This window comes from Ursus americanus, chromosome 23, assembly GCF_024610735.1.
Source record: "Ursus americanus isolate L20-20 chromosome 23, mUrsAme1.1.p, whole genome shotgun sequence".
Lineage (NCBI taxonomy): Eukaryota > Metazoa > Chordata > Mammalia > Carnivora > Ursidae > Ursus > Ursus americanus.
In genome coordinates, this window is record NC_142149.1 from 24,718,541 (window position 1) to 24,725,173 (window position 6,633).

Here is a 6,633-nt window from a genome sequence, read left to right on the forward strand (position 1 = left end):
CCTGGACTCCCTCTAACTGGAACTCCTTCCACGCACACTCCAGACACACACATTTACATGGGCGTGTGTGCACACACAAGGCAACCTCACAAACTGTGCTCCCGCTCCGTTCTGTCTCCCGATGCTCAGCGAGCACTAGGCCCTCCGTAAATATTTGTTGAACCCACTACCTTTCATCCCTCCTCCCAGTGGCAAATGTTCTCCCTGGATTGTGGTTTGCCTTTAACGTATTGTTTCTTTAACCGTCAGAAGTCTTCCATTTGACCTAGTCAGATCAGTCGGTGTTTCTTTTGGGATTTCTCTGTGGCTTTGTGCACAGAACATTCCAGAGTTTTGAAGAAGAGCCAAGGCCTGAGTTTGAGGAATTCAGTTAGAAGGAACTGGAAGCTGGCAGCCTGGATGGAAACTGGTGGAGGGAGTTCCGTAGGTGGGCAAGACCACGTTCAGCGGCAGCAGGGACAGGGAGAAGCAGGTCCTAGGCACGGGATTCTTGGCCTACACACCTTCCTGGTGCTCACCAACTCCCTAACGGGTTGGGAAAGTGTTAACGCCCCAGGACGCGTCAAGGGAACGCAGGTCAGAGCCTCCCATCCGTTAGGTACTGACTTTGAAGGTAAGCATTGAAGGACCAAGTAGTAGTTTATTAGGTGCAAGCTCTGAGTGTGTGTGTGTGTGTGTGTGCGCGCGTGTGTGTGTGTGTGTGTGTTCACATGCCTAAATGTGTCTGAGAGAGGTTTTGGAGAGAGGACAGTATCTCCGAAGAGCGCAAGTTAGGACGTGTTCAAATGGTCTTCGTTAGGTCCCCGAAGAGACCTGCAGTCACCTGCTGTCTCATCCAGAAGCCACCGATGGGGCAAGAAGAATGTTTCCTGATCAAGGCGTGTGGCTGTGTTCTCGAGGGCCTCAGCCTGGCCTGGGTTTCCACCGAGGGGTTTCCTCCCGTGCTTCCCCACACCCCTGCCGGGAGAATCATGGGCAATGCCATCAGTGCAACACAGCGCCGTCCGCGCGAAGCCCTTGTCCGCAGGCGTCCTTGACTCCCGGCCGGCAGTCTCACCCTTGCCCGTGAGAAGGGGCTGCCTTCTGGTGCTCAGAGAAACGCTTGTCAACTGCAGCCGTGTGGGGACAAGGTGCAGCACGTAAGCCCGTGGGGTGGGAATGTCAATAAAGGTGCAGCTCAGGCCTGCCCAGCCCTCCGCCCGAGGCGACATGGGGAGGGGAGGCTCCAAAACAGTCGGCTGGGTCAAGTAAGAATATAATGGTGACACCCTGACTCCCAGGTGTTGGCAGGAGCCAGGCCCTGTGCTCGCCCTACTACGGCCGGAGGTAGTAGGTGTAACTCTTACCCCCACCTTAGAGAAGAACCAGGGCTCAGAGAGTTTCTGTAATTCGTTCAGGGTCACTCAGCTGTGCCTGGAGGATCAGGACCCATGTCGCCTGGCTCTAGAGCCCATGAGGGGAACCCCGGTGCCCTGCGGTCTCCCAAACCGTTGTGGAGTGCACGTGCCCATAGGCTGGGGATGGGCACACGAGGCAGGCCCGGGACCTCGGTGTCTGGCAGCTGGGCTAGGAGCCTGAGGCTGGGGGACGGACTTTGAGTCCAAAAAGCAAGAGCTTCTTGGGGGGGTGGGCGTGAGGCTATTCAGACATTTCTTATAAGACGAGCACCTCCCCTGCCTCATCGCGTTGCTGGAAGACGACTATTTCAGTAGCAGCCGAGCTGTGTGGGCTCCAAACGGTTGGCAGGGAGCCGGCTAAGCCAGGTAAGGACACGGCTGGGAAACACCGGAAACTGGGCCTGTTAGAACAAAATGTTACCCGCGAGGAAGGCCAGCGGGGTCTGGGCTGCATGACAGCTGGCAGCAGGAGGACCCAGGACAGGGTGCCGATCTGGGCTGTGAGAGGCACAGGCATGCTGATGAAGAACAGAGGGGGCGGCCTCCCCTTGCAGCGAGATCCCTGCTGCCTGCCTGGAGGAGGGTGCCCTGCAACGTGGGCTGGAGGCAAGGGGGGGAAGCAGTGGAGTGAAGCAGGTCAGGCAGAGACCCCAGACTCTCTCCCTGGTGGTCCACCCCTCCCCATCCCAGGAAGCCGGTCAAAATGGTTCCTCACTGACCACCTCAGAGCATAAGACTCCAGGAAGCGTTTGTGCGACTGTGTGTCTGTGCGTGTCTAGAAACTTCCCCACTTCCACGTTGGAACCAAGACTTATTTGGCAAAGAATGTCATCCTGGGGAAGGAGACTGACCGCCCAGAAACAGGAACATGTAGGTGGCTTCGTTTCTCAGAGGTCCAGATATGGCTTATTTGTCCAAGGCTCTGGGATTTTTCTAAGATAACTAATGGAACAGTCGCAGTGTGAAAATGTGTGCTTGTGCAAACTTTGAGGGATTCGGAACGTGGAAGTCCGGGGTCTGTGTCAGTTAAGGCTTGTGTATATATAACGGATGGGAAGTGTGAGAAAACTGGGGCTTATATCACTTTTTGAATTTTTTTTTTTTTTTTGGCAGAAAAGTCATATGCTAAGAGTTTTCTTTGGAAGGAATTAGAGATATGACTGTGTTAGTAGATTTGTTTTGTTTAAATTAATAGACTTTTTTTTTTAGAGCAGTTTTAGGTTTACAGAAACATGTAACGGAAAATATAGATTTCCCACGTACCCCTCCCCCCACACCCACCTTCCCCTTCTATCGATATCTTGCACTAGAGTGGTAAATTTGTTCCAGTCGAGCCAATACTGACGCATTGTTATTAACTAAGTGCATATTTACATTAGAGATCACTCTGCGTGTTGTACGTTCTATGGCTGTTGGCAAACGTGTGATGGCGTCAATCCACCACTGTAACAGCAAACAGAATAGTTTCACTGCCCATGTGCTCCTGCTGTTATTAATAGATTTTTTAAAGGAAGATTTTAGATATAAGGGACTCCTCCCTCCACTTTCTTCCAGAAAGTGGAAGTTATATTGTGTCCCTTCCCTCCCCATGTCCACCCCCTCTCCGTTCCAGAAAGCCAGTCAAAAAGGGTTCTTCCTGACATCCTCAGAACAGGTGGCCGGGAAACGCTCGGCACCCCCAGTTCCATGTGGCAATGCGGCGGGCCCCTGAGGAATTGAGGGGACGTTCACGTGATTGTCCCCCGACATTGCAATGGGACATAGTTCCCCGAAGTCCCAGCTCTGGAGCTCCTGGATGGATTCCATTCAGTTCACCCACGTGCCAGTGTCACTTCTGGTTGGAAACAACAGAAACCCGTCTAATTAAGCAGCAGAAAGGATTTAAACTTCACAACAAGGACAGTACTTAGATCTGGTCCCAAACCAGGTAGACTCTGAGTGGTGTCTGACACTTAAGGGTTGTCCCCACGGACCCCTCATCTTGCTGGGGGGATGACGCCTTTTCCCTTTCATTGTTGGTGGTGGAGGGAGGCTGTCTTTTTTTTTTTTTTTTTAAGATCTTATTCTTTATTCATGAGAGACAGAGAGAGAGAGAGGGAGAGGGAGAAGCAGGCTCACCGCTGAGCAGGGAGCCCAACACGGGGCTCCATCCCAGGACCCTGAGATCATGACCTGAGCCGAAAGCAGGCACTTAACTGACCAGGCGCCCCTAAGCATCTGACTCTTGATTTTGGCTCTGGTCATGATCTCAGGGTGGTGCAATCGAGCCCTGCACAGGGCTCTATGCTTAGCATGGAGTCTGCTTGAGTTTCTCTCTCTCCCTCTGCTCCTCCCCGCTGCGCGCTCTCTCTTCTCTCTCAAATAAATAACTATATCTTAAAAAAAAAAAAAAAAAAGACCGGGAAAGAATCGTGATACAACAGTCCAGGATTGGTAGGGAGGGCCAGGCTGGGATTTTGAGCCATGGAATCTTAGGGACACAGAGGTTGATGTTTCCCATTGGAGAGCTGATAGGTTTTTCTGGAAGCCCCTGTTAGGGGAGAATCAACTATTCGCCTAGGCAGGACAGTCCCCAGAGAGCAGAGAAACGTGAATGAAGGTTGAGGATAGCTATGTCCTATTAATGGAGAGGATGAGGCATGCTTTCCCTTTCTGGCATCCAGCCTGAGTGTGGGGGAGACCGTCTGGGTTCTGATGAGCTCCCTCAACAAGGCAGATGCATCCCGGCCCCAGCCCTGGGCCTCCGGCTCTATCTCGAGTGTCTCTCCACCAAGATGTGTTTGCCCCCTTGGACTGGACTGCAGCGAGCCGTCCACAGCAGCTGTTTCCACGGGAAACACTCAGCCTTCCTTTCCACCGGTGAGCTCCGCAAGCTGCCACCTCTTCCCGGCCCCACCCTTTCGGTCTTCCATCCCGGAGTCAGATGTCCTGGACTCTGAATTCCAGTGGACATGTACTAAGCATTCAAAGGGGTTGTCCTCTAAGCTTAAGTAAGGGGCAGGCACCCCCCACCTACCATCTTCGTGGGGGTGTGGATAGGGGGACTCATGACACACCAAAGCTTTCTCTAAAAGGCTTTCTTATTCAGCTTCCAACCCCTTCATATACACCCTTAGAAATCATGCCGCCATGTTGGTATCTTGGTCAAACACCCAACTCTGAAGTGAAGCATCTATTTGCTTCAACCAGAACTCCCTTCCAATATCCTTTTAATAGTATCAGGACCTTGTGCCCAAGTGGTATTAACCTCATACCAATGTTTTTACTGTGGGTGTTCCTGAAGGCCTCTCATCCCAATGATGCTAACACCTGCTCTCAGTCCTCCCTCACCCAGAGGCCCACCCTCAGAGAATCCCTGAAAACAGGGGCCAGAGAAAGATTCATAATGTCTACCATTTTGAAGGTAATATCTACCATTTAGCAAGGTATTATGCTGGTCATTTTATATGTATCATTTCAAACAGTCTTCATAGCAACGTTGTAGATGGGTACTATTATTATTCTCATTCTACAGGAAAGTGAAATAAGTGCTATTATTATTCTCACCTTACAGGAAAGGAAACAGGAAACCCAGAGAGGTTAAATACCTTACTCAAGATCACACAGCCAGGGATCAGAAGGTCAGGATAGGAAGCAGACTCACGGGACTGTGGCAAACAAGCTTCCTAGCATCCATCTTCTTCCGGCCCAGCCCCAGCCCCTATTTTCATTTTGGGATCCATCCCTCCTCCCCCGTCAGCCCTCATGGTCCTGGGAGGGCACTACCGCCCCCTGCAGGCGAGGAGCACAATACCAGCAAAGTGCACTCCCCAGAATTCAATCCTCAGTCCAGGAGACAGACGTGTCTGAGGCCATAGAAGCAGAGCACTGCCTGGGATGCTGCTGTTTTCAGCTGGACTTGAACTTGCAGTATAGGGTCTGGTTGCTGCTGGCAGCCACCCAGAGGGGAGAGCTTGCCTGAGAATGTGGTCAGCACAGAGGAGAGAAGCATAGTGATCTGAAGAGGGGTGCTGGTCCCACCAGCTCCAACCACACTAGTCAGACTCTCCTCCCCGTACTAAACCCAACTGAGTCAGGTTCCCTCCTATCAAGAGCAAATGAAGAATCCTGAGACCCCAACAATGGACCAGTGCTCTTAATCCCATTGCCTTACTGGGCATTTGCCTGGAGGGTCCCGAGGCAGAGAGCAAGGCTCAGGCAATATTCCAGTGTCTGTTGGGATTCAAAGGGTCCCAATAAATTAGACTCCATGACCCTCCTTCCCCCAGTTCTGAACCAGATGAGGGGCTGGCAAAGAAATTAGGCAGATGGTGACCAAGACACCAGCTTTATGACTGTGGCAGATGGGGGACAGCGTGGTGTAGTTCAGCAATGACATCTGGTTTTCTCATACTGCACCCAAGTCATGGGCACACTGCACACGGTCCTCCCCAGCCAGGGGCCAAGCCTGACAGTGTCTTGTAGGGTCCAGAGGATCTAAGCAGAACATGTGCCTCCCCTGGGCACTGGCTCCCAAGAAGGGAAGGAGCTGAGAAGGCCTTCTGTCCACCCCACCCACCCACCCACCCCCAACAATCAGAGAATCACAGCTCCTCCTTTGGGAGGAATGAGGGAAGGAGGGTGGAGAGAGAGGCCAGGGAGGTCAGTCTAACAAGCTCCTTCCCCATGGAAGCCCAAGCAAGATTTGAGGACCCCTCTCGTTACCTCCCCGGAACAACTAAAAACCCAACAGAAGATTAAGTCTTACGTCCCCAGTGGTATTATATTAGTTCTGAGTTCTCAATCTTGGCACTACTGACATTTTGGATCAGATAATTCGGGAGTGGGGCGGGGAACTGTCCTGTACATTGGAGGAAATTTATTTACAGTATGCCTAGCACCTCACCACCCCCACTTCCAATCATGACCATCAGAAATGTCTCCAGACGTTGCCGGCTGTCCCCTGGGGATGGAACTGCCCCAGGTTAAGAAGCCCCATGTTACCTGATCACAAAGATGAGGAAGGACAACCATCCTAGATGCTCCGACTTCAAAAGCTAGGAGATGCGCTGAGATGGGAAAGGTAGGGACTGGGGGCAAAAGGAGAGTGAGGCTGTCTATCCCAGAGATGTTTCTGGTGGCCGGGAGATGGGGGCGATGTAGGAGTTCGAGCTGGTGGAGCGAAGAGGGATAAATGTGGGGAGTACCTGCTGAACCAGGCAGGACACTGATCCAGCAGGGCAGCTGGGAGGACTTG